This window comes from Anser cygnoides, chromosome 1 (assembly GCF_040182565.1).
Source record: "Anser cygnoides isolate HZ-2024a breed goose chromosome 1, Taihu_goose_T2T_genome, whole genome shotgun sequence".
Lineage (NCBI taxonomy): Eukaryota > Metazoa > Chordata > Aves > Anseriformes > Anatidae > Anser > Anser cygnoides.
The window spans coordinates 6,862,569-6,882,151 of NC_089873.1; the positions used below are offsets into that span (position 1 = coordinate 6,862,569).

The window sequence follows — 19,583 nt, forward strand, 5'->3', positions numbered from 1 at the left end:
GCTGTGTGTTCCTGAGTCACCGAGGGCAGACCAGGCAGATAAGGAGACATGGATGTGCGTTTCGGATCTGCTGTGAAACTTGTCAGAAATCGAGGCCATTACTGTGCAAATCATTAAAGGATTTCTTCAGCTCCCACTGAGGCCAGCGAAGGTCTGTTCACTGACCCCCGCAGCAGATACAGGGGAGCTCGAACCCTAGGACACATTCAGAGTTATCGATAGGAAAAAAAAAAAAAAAAAAAAGAGGAATTAAGCAAAAGTCTAAATACCTTTAGAGCATCTGGACCAAAAAGCTTTCTTCTAGCTTTATTTAGGAGCAGGGATAAAATCTGCTTTGATCCCTCCTGCAGTGTAATGCAGAACTGCGTTGGACATGCATCAGTCGATCTCATCAGTTAATAGATTTTTCTCTAGCATGGCTGGGGCTCGGAGTGAAAAACCTGGAGTCTTGGCTGAGGTGTGCTGGGTTAGGGTTGTGGCTGTGTTTTGCATTGCCCTGCCGCCTTCCCTCTCAGCACCTTTAGCAGAAAAGCAGCCCTTTTTCCTCGAGTCTCTGCAGCTGTCTTAACTCACTGTGATCAGCTACAGTAAAATAAGCCCCAAACCCCTAAATCAGGGAAAAAAAAAGTCAAAGAGAAACTTTAAAAACATGTTATGTCAAGTGCATGGATTTGTGAACGTTTAATCTGTGTGTGTACTCTATTAATGATTTGCTCTCTGAAAGGAATCTTTCATTTGAATAAAAGGGTTTTACTAGATCTCTAGCATGTGGAGAGATGAAATTGCTGGAATTATTAAAAAGATCGTAACTCAGTTAATCATGATACCATTTGTGCTTCAAGGAACCTCTGATGAGTACCCAGCTCTCTTCCAGAGCAGCATTACAGCAGGAATTAATTATTTACATGTCTCTGTAAGTCATGTCCAGCCATATTGATAATGAAATAAGCATCCTGAATTGGACATCACCTCCAGAAGCAGGAAAGTAGCCTTTTACACCCAAAGAAATGCTTCCTTCGGTGGCTGAGGTCCCTGCTGTTTGCTCTGCTCGGTGCTGGTGGCAGTAGGGTTTCCTAAAGGATTTCTCAGCGATGCATCTGGCTCAGGTGGTAGTGAACCCCGGGAATGGCTGCAGCCTCCCACAGGCACAATTCTTGTTTTATTTTCCCTCACAAAGAGAATTTTGCTTTTACGTCTCAGCTTCCCTGGTGACTGTGGAAGTGGGAAGAGGGATGGAGGAAAGGATTTAAGGCAGACATCAGGGAAGGGCAATACAAGCAGAGGTGGAAGGAAAAAGGGGAAGGAGGCAGAAAAATGAAGGGGGGTGGGGTGGGAAAGTTGAGAAACCGAAGATGTGAGACTCTTTTTGTTCTGTATTTGCACAGTCCCTATGCATATGTGATCTTAGGTTTGTGATTGCAATCTCTTGGGTATCAGGGTGTCAACAAATTATTTTGGTCATATTACTCACGAAAATATAACAAAAGAAACGTGGGTAATACACTGATAAAATGTGGTTCAGTTCCATGGTCCTTACATACGATTCCTCTTAGCCTCTGAACTTGGGCTTTCTGTTTTATGTTTGAGATTTGTGGCCATGGGAGCTGTGGTCCTGATTCATCCACGTGTAACTACGGCAGCACAGCAGTGATTCGTGCTCTGCATTAGCAGCTTCGGTGCAGGAAACTGGACCCAGTCACTCCTGAGAATATAAACTGAGGTTACAGATCCTGAAAAAGTAGCTAGGAAGGAATACACAAAGCAAATCAAGGATAAAATAAAATCATAGCGGCGGGCCAGGTGCTCAGCGGTTGCAAATTTGAGTCTCTTCCAAGTAGAAACAGGTAAGCTTGAGGAAAGAAGAGGATCTGATTAGCTGCTTATCTTCTTAAATTTCCACAAATTTGCCTATTCTAGCTCTGCTCAATTCACAAGCCTGCCTGGAGAGGGGGATTTCTGCCCCTGGGAGACGTGAAGTTTCACAATAGCAGGAAAATCTGATGAGTGGTCACTGAAATACCATTTTCTCTCCACGTTTAACTGATATTATATCTAAAGCATTTTAAAACTAAGATTTTGATGTTTTGAGAAGTAATGTTACACAATGCTATCTGCCAGCCGAACAGAGGAAAGCCTCTGATCATTCGGTCCATCTAATCGGATCAGGCTGGCATTTCTAAGATATCTGTCATTAGGCCTTATTGACATTCGAGTTATGATGAAGTTATCTTATTTAGGAAGGCTCAGGCTTAGTAGCTGTGGAAATATTTGTGTTGCCTGTAAAACTGCCACAGTAGATTCCTTACAGCTTAGTAATGATAACGTAGGGAGTTGCAAGGATGTAGCCACAACATAGTAGTAGCCGGTTGGGAAGACAAGTGCACTGCAATGATGTCTCCAGTTCTTTTCTAAAATATAGTACAGAGGAAACTATAGGTGGTTCTGTTTTTCTTAGAGGTTCTGTCATAATTTTTGGTTCCTCAATGTCCTGGGTCTATTCTGTAGTCTTACATCACCCGATGGGCTCCTGGTGCTCTGCGCGACTCTTTTATGCACCTGTAGGGTGCTAGTTCTCAATGTGAGATGCAGTCACCCGCAGCCTTGCCCTCACATCTGTTTTCCTTTGTTTTCCTTCTCACACACATGCACAGGCATTGTCATAAACTCTTGTGCTCTGTCTTTTGTATTTTTGTCCCCTCATGTCCTTCGTCATGTCCCCCCAAGTCTCACGCTGACACCCAGGCTTGTCCTGAGCAACTCTGCCCCATGTTCCCTTCTGCTCTTGGCTGCTCAGGCCCTCACGGGGGACAAGGCTGATGGAGGTGACATTGTCACTAACTCAGGCCAAGCATTCAGCCTTGTCTGCCACTGGGGAGTGCCAGAAGATGAGTGCAAGAATGTGCTTGTGGTAAGGACGGGTCCCGGTAGAGGTTCTCCAGGTGTATGAGATGCTGTGAAGAGAGGAGGTGCTGGGAGGCTCCATTAGGTTCAACATCTGGTTGCCTCTGTTCAAAGACCTTCCCTTCTCATCAGTCAGGTGCCCAAACCACCAGTTATTGTAATCAACCACTTGTCATATTCAATACATCAAACCATACTGGTTAGCTCATTAACTTCAGGAATCGTGCGAGTTACCCAGTTGTTTTTCCCTTCTGATTTTGGAGACTCTCAAAACTTAAGGAAATATCTTTACTGATATTCTTGAAAATCTTGATATTTGGGCTTTTTCCATCTGTGAAGACTGAAGAGTGTCTGCTTTCCATATTTGTGCTCACATTACAAGTAATTTCTGCCTCTCTCTTATGGCACCCTGGTGAGGCAGCAGTGACTATGTCAGACTGTTTCATCCACTTCTCTGTTCAGTATTTGTCTGGTTTTTAATTAAATTAAGGAAATATTTCACAGTGAAAAATATCTTAAAAAGAGAAAATACAGGGTTCCAAAGGGCTGAGGTTAAGGCTTGTGTTTCCAATAGGAAGGCTGATCAACCACTGGGACAAATTATGAAGGCAAGGGGTTCTTGTCCGCCCCAGGAGGAGTTGATGGCAGAAGTCCTTTTGCCATCTGAAAGCTCTCAGGCTTTATGCAGGAATCACCAGACAAGAACCTCTTGCCCATGGGTACAGGGGAGGACATTTCATGGTCTTTTTGACCTTAAAATCTGTGACTCTGGAAAGCTCAAAACCTTGGGGGTTAGGGATAATTAGAGGTGTGTGGTACCCCCAGCACCTCTCCAGCATCTCTGGGAGGAGGAGAAAAAGCTGAGATCCAGATATAGATACAAATGTTTAACTGAATGCTGTGAAACAACTAAGATATTTTGGTTTGTAAAGAACGTAGAGAAACCAGAAAAATACTGAGATGACTCCTTTAGGGTGACATATTTGTTTTAAACTAAGGAATCCTCACTGCTATCATGTGATGTAGTTTTACTATCCAGTGTTCCTGCAGGCTTTAAAATTACTTGTCCCAGTATTTGCAGTGTGAATTGTAGTATCTTATGATGTAGATTGTTGGTCTCCCTTGAAGCGTTACAGAAAATAGCAGGTTTGAGCGTTCAGCTGGAATTGAAATGGGAAAAAAATGGAAAGCAAGATGGCCAACTGATTTAAAGGCTGAGCGAGAGGACTGGGAAAAAGTCTGCAGCCCCTGGTGATTTTCACAGCTCTCCAAGTGTGCTTCGCGGGTGCGTTTTTTTGACACTGCTTATTTGGAGCAACAGGATAGCATAAAGGTCAATTTTCTTTCGTTAACTAAAAATAAGATCCCAAAATTCTCAACAGCCAGAGGCTTTCAGGAAAATACGTCATTTTGAGGGCACCCAGTTTGCTGCATTGCTATTTGGGCTGGGATGGAGTGCTCGAGAGGGATTGGAGGCCTGGTGGAGTGCGTGGAGCTGAACCCAGCTCTTCGGAGTCCCCTAGTAATCCTTGAACCAAAAGTCTATTCTTCCCATCACAGTCACAACACGGTGGGTGTGAGAGCCTTCTTCTCCACAGCTCCTGCCATCTGGAGAAGCCTGTCTGCTTCCTTCACCCTCCATCTGCTTTCACATAGGAGCTGAAATATCTCCTTATCCATTTTTTCCTTCCTTTTTCCTTCTTTTTCTCTCCTCCTCTGTGACTGACCGCAATTATTTCTGCTGCCCCTTGCACATGATTCTGTGTACTATGTGCAGAATATTGGTTGGAGTTATTTAATCCTTTCACGCATCCAAAGATGCAATTTATATTGAATAAAGTTGTATTGTTTTGGCTTGCCTGACAATAACAAGCATTTATAATAGGATTCTGAATTTATTGCCAGTAATGGTATTCACTTAACTGGTGAGTCACAGTTTATGTTCATGATTACTTAATAGGACCTAATTTTCTAGTCATTTTAGATAGCATGAAAACAAGTTGGAACTAAAAAGGTGCTGTTAGTAAACAGGTAATGAGTGAAAGGAGGGAGAAAAAGTTCCTTGGGGCATCGATCTGTCATTTTTCGTTGGAATTCAAGCCACCTTGTATTGCAGTGGTTTTCTGTAAATAATAATTAACAACAATAACAATAATTTGCAAACTTGTGTGTGTGTGATTGGGCTGTTCTGGAATGACAAATAGCTCAGCAATCAGAATATTTCTCTTTTATAGAAATCATACTGTTCCTTAAACCTTTCTGTCAAATCTTAGCACTGATATGCTTTTGTGTTCTCTGACTTGGCGGTTCCTGTAATTTTCCTCTGAATGTTGTGTCAATCACTTTTAAAAAGAAAACCATAAATAACAGATTGTTAATAAACTTTTCAAGGCCCTTCACTGCTGTTTTCATGTTGAAAGCTGTGTATTGAGTCTTGTGCCAGAATTACTCACCAAACAGATTGTATGAGGTTAAATTAAAATAATACTTTTTAGCAGATTTTTTTGGCTGAATTAAAATGCTGATTTTTTTCCTAATTAATTAATTAATTAATTTAACACTGGCTGTGCTAAGAGAAAGCTAATGGGAATCTCTCGGATTTGCTCTGTGCTCTGTGTGCAGAACAGCTGAGCACAGGGCTGGAGATCCTCCGTTACAACAGATCACTGATTTTGCTTGCTCTTTTCCTGGGCAATTTCATATGCTAGATTTAAAAACACCAAATGCTTTGGACAAGAGGGCTACATAACCACAAAGATAGTTCCTAAAATACCTTTTTCAAGGGTCGAAAGGGGAAGAGGCGAGTGAGAGAAAACATGCTGGCTCCGCTGTATTGAGGATTTATTTTGATTTTTGTTTGGATGTTCATACATTACAAAACTGAGCTAAATTAAACAGTTTCAGTCTTGTTCTGGTTTCCAGGAAGGACCAAAGGGAGGTTCTTTTAACAATGCAAATAAAGGTGAGCATTTACCATTGGCAGCAGCAGGGCAAGGCACGTCTCCCCCAGACCCTTTGCATGTGCACATCTTCTGCTAGCCATGCATTCTGCTCCTAATGCTCTCCCTGATTTAGGCTGACTATTTGAAGGTGGGTTTTTCAAGCCTAAGTGACAGAAACTTGGGGCTTACATCAGATGCTCACGTTTCAGAGTACAAGACCTAGAAGCTTCATCCGTAGCTGGTGGGAGTGGAGCAAGGTCAGATGTGGAAAGTCTGATGTCTGAGAGCCTTTAACCTCTGTTTCTGTAGGTGAGGGTCAATGTGTCAGTTCAGACTTCACACGTAAGAAGAATTACAACCCCCGATCATCAGCTGTGGGGTCTGAAGGTTTGCAGATTGTCCCAGGAGCTTCAAAACAAGGGTTGGATATTAGGAAGAACTTCTTTTCTGAAAGGGTTGTTAGGCGTTGGAATGGGCTGCCCAGGGAAGTGGTTGAGTCACCATCCCTGGAGGTCTTTAAAAGACGTTTAGATGTAAAGCTTAGTGATATGGTTTAGTGGAGGACTTGTTAGCGTTAGGTCAGAGGTTGGACTAGGTGATATTGGAGGTCTATTCCGACCTAGATTCTGTGATTCTGTTTCTCAGGCGTGACTATCCTTAAGATGATGATCCAGTATCATCCAGTGCTGCAGAGTGGTCCTGTGACGTTGAGGTGTTTTAGCTGAGCAGCATGTTTAAAACCTCCCCGCAGACCTGAGGCACGGGCATTTGAGGAATGTGGTTGCCCATCTCCCATCAGCTACGTCAGGGTTGCAGAAATGCCTGGGTTTTTGTGGGTAGTGCAACATGAACTCACGTAGCCACTCACGTTTGGTTTGAAAGATTTGCGAAATGTGAAAAGCCAGTGTGTTTTTTAGGTTTGGACACTCGCAAATGAAATATGAAGGGTGTAAAATAATTTTGGTATGTTTTTTTAAAATTTATTTCTATGACTTTTGTTGGCCTCAATGGAGACCAGGCTCCGTTGTGCTAGGAATACTACAAGCAGCAGAGTGAAAGACAGCTCCTACCCAGAAGAACTTGAAATCTAAATAAATAAGACAAAAAAGCTAACACATCTTTGTTGAAAACGAGGCAACGTGTCAGTTGTAAAAGGCAGAGCTGCGCCTGCATCTTAACTCCAGCCTTATGCAGCGGGCCGTCTTGCTTCTTTCAGCTTCTGTCAGCAGCAGCTTCTTCAGAATGTATTTATTTCTTTGTGAGTCACCCAGGGGCATCACAAATAATTAGTTTTTACTAGTTAAGGTTTGTAGAAGGCTTTGAAGATGCAGAGTGCTGTGCCTATGCCGTTGGTAACGGCACGGGCGTGTTATTGCCGTGTTGTGTCACAGATGCTCAGAGGGACTGAGGTTTTCCCAGAGCTATAAAGCGTTGGAGAAGGCAAGGCAATGGGGGATTGGGGCAATGTGGGATTGCTTCAGTGTCCGTGGTGGTCTCTGGTGGTGGCATTTCCCAAGGGTTTCTTTGCATCATTGATCTTTTTCCAGCATTTTTTTGCCACTTCTATGCAGCATAACGCAATGCAGAGTCAAGCACCAAAACCAGACTCACTATCTATGTTCCTACCATTCCCTCCATTCTGGGCAAGGGCTCAAAAGAGGGAAACTTTTTGATGAAAAGCTGCTGAAAAAGCTAAACAAAATAGTAATCCCCCAAAACGACCTAGAGGGAGGCCGGGTGGGGAGGGAAGAGTCCTTGGAGAACATGCAACCACGTGGGAGTCTCCTCGGGGAAGGCAGAGCTCGTAGTCAAATTCATCCATGGTTGAGAGAGCCTGTCGGAGCATCCCTTAATGATCCTTCACTATTACTTGGAGCTGGCTTGGAGATTTCCTTCCACTGTTCACTCTCATCTTCTGCTGCCTCTCAGCTTAAGCAAATTACTACAATATACCTATCCACGAAGCCTGCAGTGTTTTGGAAATTTCAGGCACCGCAGAGTGCTTGGTATGTGCTGTCAATGGCAGAAGATACTGGGAACATGTTAAACTTGTTTTGTGCTCCCTCCTTATTTTTTTACAGAGTACTTGAACAAATTCAAAGGCTTCATCTTTTACTTGAGGACATTTTGAAGGTGGGGCATGAGATACCTAAAAGACTATCTAAAGCTCTGGGATCATCGTGAGCCTCACACCTCTGCCTTAATGGGATTTCCTGCCGTAGGGGTGTAGTTAATTTGTTCAAGAGACAGAGTATTTTTGAGGGGAAAATCTGACACCATTGAGTTTCTCCTTGGGCTGATGATTGCCACAAAAACACCACCCCCTCTGAGTCCAAGCCACAGTGTTTTGATATACCTTCTCTAGCATAATTACATAGCAACCTGAATATTGCAAAGCAAACAAGCTCTCCTTCCCAACACAAAATCCTCCCAAGCTTTAACACCCAACAAAACAAATGCACAAACCCATCTACTAGAGGGCTGCTGCATATGCACGTCCTTCTGTAGGGAGAGAACAGGGAAGTAAATAGCATGTGACACCTTAGCTGAGTTGCTCAGTGCACCATGGGAAGATGCAAAAACATGGATGTAAAAACACATATGGGGCAGAAAAATGGTCTGGCCTCTGTTAGCCATATTACCCAGGTACTGGGGCATAAGAGAGATAAATTAGAACAAGGGAAATGTATCGTGTCCAAGGCTTTATTTATATAGATTATGTTTTTTTGGGAAGCTGGACGGTGTATATTTAGAAGGGATAGGATGCACCAAGAAATGAGATTAAAAAAAAAAAACAAACAAGCAGGGTTTTAGAAAGCATGCAGACACAGGACATAGAGGTACTGCGGGCTGAAGGGAGGTTTCTGCTCTTGGGTATGTTCAGGTGTTTCTGAAGTAATTTTAAACTGCCTAATTTTCCTGGCAGAAGCCGTGTAAGTGTAATTTATGTTACAGACATAAATCCCACGCTCTTTAGAGAGAGACCCTGAAAAAAATCTCTCAGAGCTTTATGGGCAAGTCCATTGAATACGGTTTCTATTGTGATGAATCTTGTATTTTTAATGGAAAGAAAATCAATTGATTCTAGGATTCCTGAGTGACAGCTGAGATGGTTTGTACCTAGAGAGCAACCTGGTGCCCTTCTGGCACTACTGAAGGAGAATATAAAGAATATGAAAGCTGAGCACTTGCTCATTCTGCAGGTGAGTGGAGCTACACCGGGGGGAACATCAAAAGGGAGAGGTTTGGGGCAAAGAATAACAATGAGAGTTCAGCTATGGATCAAAGCCAAGAAAGAGATGTCTAAAATGAGGTGGGGTTTAGCCTAATTGACTTCCACAGACAGCTAACCCCAATATGCTTGTTCATGAGACAACCAACTGCAAAAATTCGTAGACACAGGTTCTTTGGGCAGGATTGCTCATATCTGGCACCAGGCAACACTCTGTCATTTTCAGCTGAGGGCCACTGGAATTACCAGCAGCCTCAGTGCCTGTGTTTGCTCTGCTGCGAAGCTGTAACATCTTTACATAGTATTGCCACATAGCTATCAAGAAGGTGTAGGAGTCCTTCATATATATATATATATATAGCTATGTATAGTGGTATATATATACATTAAAACATTATTTATATGGTGATATATAGTGCTATATAGTGCTATATACTGATATATAGTGCTAATTTCTTACTGCACAGCATGTTGTTTGGCTTCATTAATAAATTCACAGAGAACGACCTGTGCCATTTTGTGAAAACTGTTTAAGAGCACCGTGGAGCACAGTTAATATATTCCGTAGTCTGAATTTCACTTCTTGTTGGGGTTACATTTAGGTGAAGGCAGGAGATTCATGACTGCTTGTATCACCTAAGCTTCATTATTCCTGGTAGTGTCTCACCCACAATTCAGTATGAGAATGTTTGCAGAGATGAGGTGATTTTTGTCCTTGGCTGCAAACAGACTTTAGCTGGTTTCTAAGTGCCTTTGCTTATGGCATGACTTCTTGACAGATGTTTTTGCGATGCCTTATTTTGTTCTTCCATCTACTGAGATGAGACTTAAGTTCCACCAATGGCTCTGTGTTTCTGTTGTTGTTCACTAGAGGGTTGCTTTCAGCGATGAAAGGGGGGAAAACTGCTTCTTCCCATGCTGTTCTCTTCATCAGGACTTGGTAGTGCTGCCACAGCTGCTCAAATACGCAGTGTTTGACCTTGCTCAGTTTGTGACCAGAGATGATGAAAAGCTCTCAGGGGTGGGAGGTCTTGGGTCTTTGATGCCCAAGGTCCCCTGTGGCCCTCAGACTTTGTTTCTGGGACTCTTCTGATAGGTCTCTCTTAAATATTGGAATTAAAATGTTCGCTTTGCCCCACATTTATACAGGAACTGTGCGGTGCTCCCTTGTTCATTTATCTAATGGGACCGAACACAGCCGGGACAGAAGTGTGCAAGGTCCTTCCCTGGTGCCACGGCCGCATCCTGCAGGTGTGCAGAGCCGGGAAGCACAGCTGGAAGCCAGCACAGCTTCTTCCCGTGGGTCAGCCGAGGGCTAGATTTGTTTGGGTAGCACACCCTTCACGTGGGGAAGTGAAAGCGGCGCGCAGCAGATGGAGTCTGTTTGAGCTCGCTGGGTGCAAACTTGACCTCAAGCGTGTGGAAGGGGAATGAACAAACACGGTGCTTGGTGCTAGCAGGTCTGTCTCCTGGGAGGTGGGCCACTTCTGCGGGTGGGGTGGTTGGTGCATCTTCACCGACCGCATTAACTCCTGCTTGCACCACTGCCCGCCAGCTGAAGGCAGCTGCCTGTTGGCCTCTCTTGCAGCATGGTCAGGGCTTGCAAGCTCGTGTCGATTAGAAACCCACTGTTATAATGTCATTAGAGAGGCAGGTGCATTAATTTCTGTAACCAGTTCCCTCTTCTGCTATTATTTAAGCAATACCCGTAGGGATGTAACAGTGTCTTGGGTATTCTGGTACTTCAGCTAAAGGTGAAAAATGGAAGAGGGGGAGACTGATAGTAAATATATTATTTAAAAACACAGTTTTGCTTTTGAAAGGTGGCTGTAAAATGTCTTCCTAGAGGTTTCTGTGTGTGTTGGCTTAGTGCTCCGAATAGATCTTCCTGAAGTCAGAGGGTAGCACACAAAAGCACACCAGGTCTGTTTTCCTTCTGATTTCCTCTTAAATCATTTGTAGCGGTGCAAAGTGACTGTAAAATTCTGCCTTTGATGTGCACAGCTTGGAGGTTTTCCTCTGGGAGTCCAGAAGGGCCTATATTACTCAGCAGCAAGCTGGAACAGCAGCATTTTATGCTCCTTACTTTCGGGTTTCAAATGGCAATATAAAATTACAAGACTGTGGAGAAACAGGTTGCAATTCCAGGCCGGAATAGGAAGGGGCTGTGCCTGTCCCGCGAGGCGGTTTGCATCTTCTGCCAGCCCAGTTGTTTGCAGGGATGTGCCGTGAATGTGTTTACCGAGGTGATAGAGGTTAAAAACAGCCTTCCAAAAAGGGGGCGGGGGCAAGGGGACAAATACAAAGTATAGGAAGTTTTACTTCTTTCCCTTCCATAGAAGCTATAAATCAGCAAAGAAGTGACATGTGTTGTTCTTTTTTTTTCTTTGTCTGGCATCGTTAAAAAATCATCAGCCACTGCCCTGAAATGGTTTGCAAGAGCCGCTTCACCAGGAACAATATCTGAGTGAGAACAATAAAAAATTGGTGGATGCCAGGTCGAATTCGTGTGTCAGCAGTTGCTGAATTCAACTTAAGAGCTGTAAATGGAACCAATCATCATTTCTTAATGAGATATATGAGAACAAAGAATCACAATGCTTGAATAATCTGTCACATCTCCGTCAATGCTGCTTAAGCAATTATGCAGTTTGTTCAATGGTTTGACAAGGTAACATGACAAAATCAATTTACAAAGCAGATTAAATATAAATATGCAACACTTTTTTCCAGGAAAGTCATTCTCAAAGCCTTAAGTTTTTTATCTTAACACTCCCTACCCAGTCATCTGCTTTCAGGACTGCTTGGATGAAGTCCTGCATGGCCCACAGTGACATTCACCAGATCATTTTTCACTTATCCATCTCCAGCCTAATGATACTGTCGTCTGGGCCATGGTAAAAATGAATGATGCATTGCTGCAATATACAGTGTAAGTATGCTTTTCACTCAGTGCTAAGGCTGTATTTTTCCAGGGTCCTTAAGGAAGCCTGGTCCTCAGCCCCTTTTAACACTTAATGTAAATCTTTCTGAATATTTTAAGTGTTTGGCAGCAAATGTAGGAGAAACTTTGTACGAGTTCCCTAGGAACTAAATAACAAGCAGTGTACATTGAGGTGATACAGTCATCTATTTTAATACCAGACCTTTCATCACATTGCAGCAGACAGGGACTGGGACAGCCCCATCTCTGTTTGCAGAGATGGGTATCTGCAGAAAACCACAAATAAGAAGAGGTTACAGGGACCATGACAATAAATGCCGTCCTTGAGGATGAGGCGGCTGCTGGCGAGTGCTGGCTGTGTTTAGGTGCTGTAACAGGGCAGTGCTGAGGAAGCCAGGCTGGGAGAGCATTAAAAAATGAAGAATTGTGGTTTGTAGGACTGTCAGCAGGAACTGAAAAGAATTAGGAAGAATTGAAAAGATTAGGAAGGAAGGAGAAGCACTGTGAAATCTGAACTTGTTCTGCCCAGTGCCAGGACAAGAGGCAGTGGGCACAAACTGGAACACAGGAGGATCCCTCTGAACACCTGGAAACATTTCTGCACTGTGGGGGTGACGGAGCAGTGGCACAGGCTGCCCAGAGAGGCTGCGGAGTCTCCTCCTTCGAGATCGTGGACCCACCTGGGCATGGTCCTGGGCACCCTGCTCGGGGTGGCCCTGCTGGAGCAAGGGTGGGACCAAACAGACCCAGAGGTCCCTTCCCACCTCAGCCACCCTGTGACTCTCTGTTTTGCTGATAAATGGGTGTGCAACAGCAACTGGCTTCTTTCAGCTCATCCGAGTCTCCAGTCTGTACGTATTTTTTGGTCTTACATTTTTTCTTCCATAAACAAATCTCCATCCTTCAAATGCACTAGTGCAGTGTGGTGTAATGAAGCTGGCACAGAAAACATTATTTTTTCCTCATGTAAAATATATGCACCTCTCATCCTCTCCATGGGAAACTCAAGGATAGAAGATTTCTGTTCCCCATACAAATAACTCTGGGATTCCCTCAGTCCATTTGTCTTTTGCATAGTTTACAAAATGCCATTGATATATCTGGCTGCATAGCTCATTATGCCTCTAACTTTGATTGTCACTGGGTTCGATGTTGTAAACAACTTTTAGGGAACTCTAAGCACTTTTCTTTTTATTTCAGGCAAGGTGACAGTGTTCCCAGCAGCCTTTTAAATATACCAGAGGATTGTGTTATGGAGGAGAAGAATATTTTTTAAGTTATCATTGCCATATGACTCCTGTTGCTACAATTTCTGAGCAAATCTCAGTTCTTACAAAATCTGTGATACCGAAAACTCGTATGCTTGTATTTTTGCTACATTTATGCATGACATATGGACTTCCAGTATCTGGTTACTCAGTTTCTGCTCAACATCTTGTATTTTCTGATGACTATTGAAGTATCTGAATACGCATGGTATTTCCTTATGTACTATTAGTGTTGCTGCACTCCTCGGTCTTTTGTGGCTTGTTGGCTAACCGACAGATACTCATAGCTTTATCAACAAACAGATGTACAGGTCTACTCTTTGTTTTTGTAGCTGCACTTTTGACATATTGTAAATGTCCTTAATTGATTTTGTTCAGGATAATACCATCTGCTGGCATCTGTTTCTGCTGTGGCTCTTGCTAAATACTTGTGTGTATCACGGTCTGTAAGGACAAATTATAGAGTTTCAGCACAGCATTATGTCAGTTTTTTTTTTTCTTTTCTTTTTTTTTTTTTTTTTTCCCTGAAATAAATGAAAGCAGAGTTTGGACATTGGAAGACCTTAAAGAATCATAGAACCATTAAGGTTGGAAAAGACCTCCAAGATCATCTTGTCTCGACCATCCCTCTACCACCAATGTTACCCACTAAACCATGTCCCTAAGCACCACGTCCAACCTTTCCTTGAACCCCCAGGGATGGTGGTTCCACCACCTTCCTGAGCAACCAGTCTGTTCCAAAAGGTGTTTCAGGCAAGAACTGGGCCCTGTGACCATGTTGGTCTCTCCTAATTAATTGTTGGCATATCTGCAAATGTATCTGAGCTCCCAGAGAGAAAAGCAGCCTTTGAGTTTATATTTGGCTGCTTTTCATCATAGAGTGGTGTGGAATAAACTTTTAGATCTGCCTGAAGCCTTGACACGAAACTCTGTCTAATAAACAGTCAAGATAAGTCATCTTTAAACATCACTTACCGTATCTGCAAAGTTGATGGACTTGTCAGCTTTTAACTGAGTACATAGCTGAGTGTGTTCTGGTTTGAAGCTTTTGGAGGCAAAAGCAATACTGGACAGGCACTGGATGAGATGTCTGCTGAGGATGCAACTAGGAAAATGCGTGCTGTCTCCTGAGATTCCAGACCAAAGTCCTTCTTATGTAGCCAACTGTCGTGCTGTGTTTAGCTCTCCATCCTCAGATCAGTCCTTTTTATTAGGTGGCATCAGCACTTATGGTAGATTTTATTACAGCTGCCATGTCCGTGTCTGAACTCTGAAATGCAATAGAAATTTCATTTCTTGGCGCGTTCTGTCTCTGGTCATGACAAGTGCAGGCAAGCGTCAAAAAGTATCCGGGCTGGGATTTATCTGTAGTGGTCTAACTCTGCTCCCAATAAAAATAATGAGAGCTGGCTTTTGATGTCACTGAGACAGCGTTAAACCAATTTTGAGGCCCTTGAGAAGCCCTTCCTCCTCTCTGCACCACTCACGTGTGGCAGTGACGGAGGGGAAGTGGGGTCATGCAGGGAAATGAGAGCCCTTCAAACATCATCGAAGACAGGGAGTTAGGTGTGCTTAGTGTTTCGTTGGGAACTCCTGGAGCTCAGGACTTTGGCTTTGTAAAGTCATGAGCTGTGGAGGTGATGTGGACTAGTGGTAGAGGCATTGGTGGCATCGGGTGGAAGGACACTAGATAATGATTTAGAAGACTTGGATTTCATTTCTGACTGTGCCACTGGGCTTTTTTTATGACCTTGGAAAAGTTGCAGCATCTCTCTGGCCTGGTTTTCCTGTCTGTCAAAGAGTCACCAACCTACTTTGGAACTCACTTTGAGACGTAACCGATTAAAGCTTGCTATGCAAAATGTTCAATATGTACTGTGCAAGGTGTTGTTTTTGTTATGGCAATGTGGCAGTGATCTCCACCATTGTCTTACGTTGTATTTGAGTGTGTTGGGAACTTGGCTGTAATGCTGGTGTTCTGTAGATGATTTTTTTTTTTGTGGGACATGCTTCTGCAAGAACCTGCTCCCTTTCCTAACAACACCACTGACTCCAAAAGGAGGTGGACACCCCCACCAGTTTCGAAAACACTAGAAATGGGACAACAGAGAGAAACCAACTGAAACACATTTCATTTTCTGAGACTGTTGTAATTTTTCAGTGTGTTGGAATTCTAGCAGGGCACAAAGACGTTCCAGAAATGTCTCTTAGCTCCCAAATCCCTCCTGCTGATGGGTTTTGCAGCAGAGGTTTGCTGGCAGATGGACATCAGGGAGATGATTGGAAGCAGCTGTAGAGCTGTGAGGCAATTTTCCCCTCCTGTGAAAGCCAGGTTATAAGTGGGAGAAAAGGAAAATGAGAGTGGTTTTCTCATCATGCTGCCAACGGAGTGGGATTTGCAAAGTAGTGGATGCAGATTTGTATTGCCCTGAAGAGCTCTTCAGTGATAAGACAACGTGGTCTTGTCTTGAAAATAAGTTGGTATCATTACTGATCTGTTAGTTATCAGTTAATTATGTTTTTCAACGTCTAACCGTTTTTGTCCCTCTTGAAAAATCACTTCAATTGCTGAAGTCAATGTGGTGAGTATCCATGGTGACCCTGAAGTTACAAGCTTTCTGAAGCACCGTCAGAGAACAATTAACGCAATTGGAGTAATTTCTTCATTTCCATGTCTTTGTGGGGAAAACAGTGGTACCTGTGAGATGCAGCAGGAATATAATCGTATTTCCAGTCACTGCAGCACTACTGTTTTTTAAAAAAAAACAACACACAAAACAAAGCACAAACCTTTTTTGTAGGCAGAATACATTCTGTTTTTTCTCTGATTCTGGAAAAAGGTAAAATTAGTGCATAAACTGGAAAGCAGGCTTTCATTTAAGCTGTGTGATTTAGAACTGCTAGTGAAGCTTGCTGCTGTAGGGCATTTGGCATTCATCAGAAAAATCCCCAAGTCTAAATAGTTTTATTATGCAAAGCTATGTACTTGGAAAGTAAACCGCTGTGCCTTTTTCCACTTTGAAGACCAGTGCCAGCTGATGGATGTCCTGTCGAATTTCTCATAAGGTTGCAGGGGAGGTGAATAGCTGTAGGTCTCACCCTTCAACCTATGGCTGCTATAAGCAAAGGGCCTGGGGGAAAAGGATGCTTAGCTGGGCCATGGGTAGAATAGCCTCGCTCAAGGAGCCATGTGGGTGTTCTCAAACCATGTGTCAAACAAGGACTGCGTTTGCAAACCACTGATGCCTTCCTGGATTAAGGTCCCAATATTTGCGTCTTTCCATTCAGATTTTATTAGTATTGCTTTTTATTCTTATGAAATACTTCTACTGCTTCACAGGCAAAGTGTAGTGACCTTTCACATCAGCGTAGAGATGTCCTTGAAGTGAATTTTCCTTCACGATGTAAGGTTACAGTTCACTAAAACATTTATTAAGACTTCGCCTTGTTTAGTGCATGATTAATTTGCTTATGAATACTGCCAGGTACACTTATCCCCAAGCACCTGCTGAATCCTATTAGAGATGTGAAGTCAAAGGGACTTCAGCAGGAGCCAAAATATTAAGCACTTAATTGCTTTTCTGATAGGTGTTGATGACTGAAAAGTGACCGAGAGCCTCATGAGTGGTTGTTCTGTACATTTCTTAATAAATAAGGGACCAGGTTTGTAATCCCACTGAGAGCTCATCACAACAGCTGAAAAAGCTGAGTAGGATGGGAGCCGTGAACCAGACCTCGCCCTGCAGCAGCTTTGCCTGATCGGGGCAGCCTGAGCCATGGGGATGGTGTTGCAGAAGCAGCCAGAGCTGGTGGGGTTGCAGAAGGGACGTCTGGTCCTCGTTGGCCTTTATCTGCCTGGCACTGAGCTGCAACCAACGTGAACCAGAGCCCTTTTAAGTCACTTTGTAAAACTGCCCTGCAGAAATATCTTGGCAGGGTGAGAGAGGGAAAAATGTATTTAGCGTAGCACGCTGTTGATACACCGTGAATACTTTTCTTGGTGGCATAGAAACTGCAATAAGGGAACACCAGCCTTTATGAAATGCCCTTTAAAAAGAAAACTCAGCATATTAACAGGTTCCTATTTAATCAAGCAACCTTTTACAAATAAAATAAACTCTGAGAGCTCAGAAAAATAACTTTCCTCCATCACAGGCAGAAGAAATGTGTTGTTTCTTATCTTTGGATAGCTTTAGCTTTTCTGGGAAGAGGACCATAGCAGAAAGAATAACCCAAGGCAATGAACTGGGCCTTGAACAAAAACATTTTCTTGCATTTAATTTGGGTTTGTTCTCAGATGAGCCTGTGCTTCAGGTGAAATGTCTAAAACTTGTTTGTCCTTCAAAATGCTAAAGAAATATGGGAAAGAATACATTATTTGTTTGCCCTGTGCATCACAGGATCTGCAGAAATTTAGAAAGCACTGCTCTTTTTCAGACTAATCTGCTGTTACCCAGGAATTTAAAAAAAAAAAACAACAAAGAGGCTGGGGGGATTCACTGCACCGATAAGGATTGGAGGTAGTTAACTAAATTTAGGCATTCAGTGTCATTTGGGATATCCTAGGGTATCTGAAACAGCCACACGAAGACTGGATGTGCTGGAGATGGGCACCTTGTGGGAGCTGAAAGTTGGATGGAGTAGCAGAGAGGGTCTTAAATGGCATTAAATGGCATAGGAGTAGGACACGCTTACGGGTTGTTCAGTAGCATCCCTGACATTTGGGTCCTGAGATGAATGCAGTAGAGCCCTGCATGACCTTCATCACATCAGGGTGGAGGAGCTGATGTGCTGCTGTCAGGAGGAATGAGCTGGGTGAACACTGTTGGTAATACAAACGCTGCCCTAAGCTTTCTTCTTTGCCTCCTCATGGTCTTACAGGTAAGAGCAAACATTTAATAGTCTTGGTGCTCTGCTGTAGGTAATGAACTCATCTGAAATTAGGCCAAAGGTACCTCAAGCTGGGTCACCACAATCAACAAACAGCTCTAAAATGTAGGTTATGTGATTAGTCTGTATTCACCTTTGAGAAAACTGGTTGACTGTCATGTTTCTGAACCTGCAGCTCTTTGCTGGGACTATTTCTGGCCAAGTAAGTTAACGCCAATGTGGCTTTGCAGGGTTGGGTCCTTTCTGTGAGCTACACCCAGCTGTCCTGAGGATGTGATGGGTACAGCGTCTTCTCCTTTCTTGGCCAGATCCAAGATTTTTACTTTGCTTGCACAGTTTTCTTGGTGTTATGAAAGTACAACATACCTGGAAGACTGCCCTAGCGTGGCAGTCAGTGATGGGCAGTCAGGTAGAAAAAAGGACCCAAGGAGTAATAATTAAAAAATCAGCATGTAAAATCTTCCACTAAACAATACTGGCGAAAGTCATATTTTTTTTTTGGTTGGATCTCACTTCATGCTCTTCACTTTTTTGTTTCATTTGCCAGATGTCCAATTATCTCTGGAAACTTAAGACAATTTTTTTGGTCCTCTGAGGCTGGCGGTAGCAGTATTTTCTCTCCCTGGATCTGGCACAAAGCAGGCATTCCTTTGATGTTGGTCATTTTCAAATAACCTCTTGCAAAGAAAAAGTAAAACCACACATATCCCCACTCAAAGCACTCGGGTTGTTTTCCTGAAAAACCTCTGGTGTGATAATTTCATTCTGGGTTTGTAACCCATTAGGAATCCTCTGTGATCTTTGTCTTTATAAAAGCAGCATCCACAGTCATTAAACATTAACTCTACCTTTGCTTGAAAATAGCTGGCATCATTACTCTTGGCAGTTGTGAGATTTTTTTATTTATTTATTTTTTGTGCATACGGCTTATAGGCTTTTAATGCACATGCCTGATTTTTATCTTGGTTTGTATTTGCACTGAAAGGTGATTCGGATCTTGTGGTTTCATGTCAACGTGGCCAATCTGCTTAAAATTACTTCTGGGTCATTATGCAGAAAGGCAGGATTTCTTTGCTCCAGGTTCAGTGGTTGGAGGAAGGGGCTGCTTTCTGCCTTCTCATGGTAAATTCGGCAAGAGCGGAGGCTCAGCCACCTGGGGATGGCTTTGATCGAGCATTTCTTCAGGGAAATGTGGGTTTGGGCAGAGGAAGGTTGGCAAAGGTATGGGCGGGTGGGGAATGGAAACTCCAGCTACACACCAGGGCTTTCTTCAGCTCCTTTTTCTCTGAACCATCCTCCAGCTGGCAACGTCTTCTTCCTCCTGTGGCAAGGGGACATTCAGGCTCAAAAGTGATGGTTTGGTTGGTTTTGGCAGCCTGGTGCCCTGTTAGCTTTCAAAGAACCAC

General features: G+C 43.3%; 1 protein-coding gene across 4 annotated transcripts in view; it reads left to right on the forward strand.

The window, feature by feature from the left end:
* The window catches only part of CAMK1D (calcium/calmodulin dependent protein kinase ID), a 220,608-nt gene that overhangs the window by 2,294 nt on the left and 198,731 nt on the right, over positions 1-19,583 (forward strand). The window lies entirely within an intron of this gene.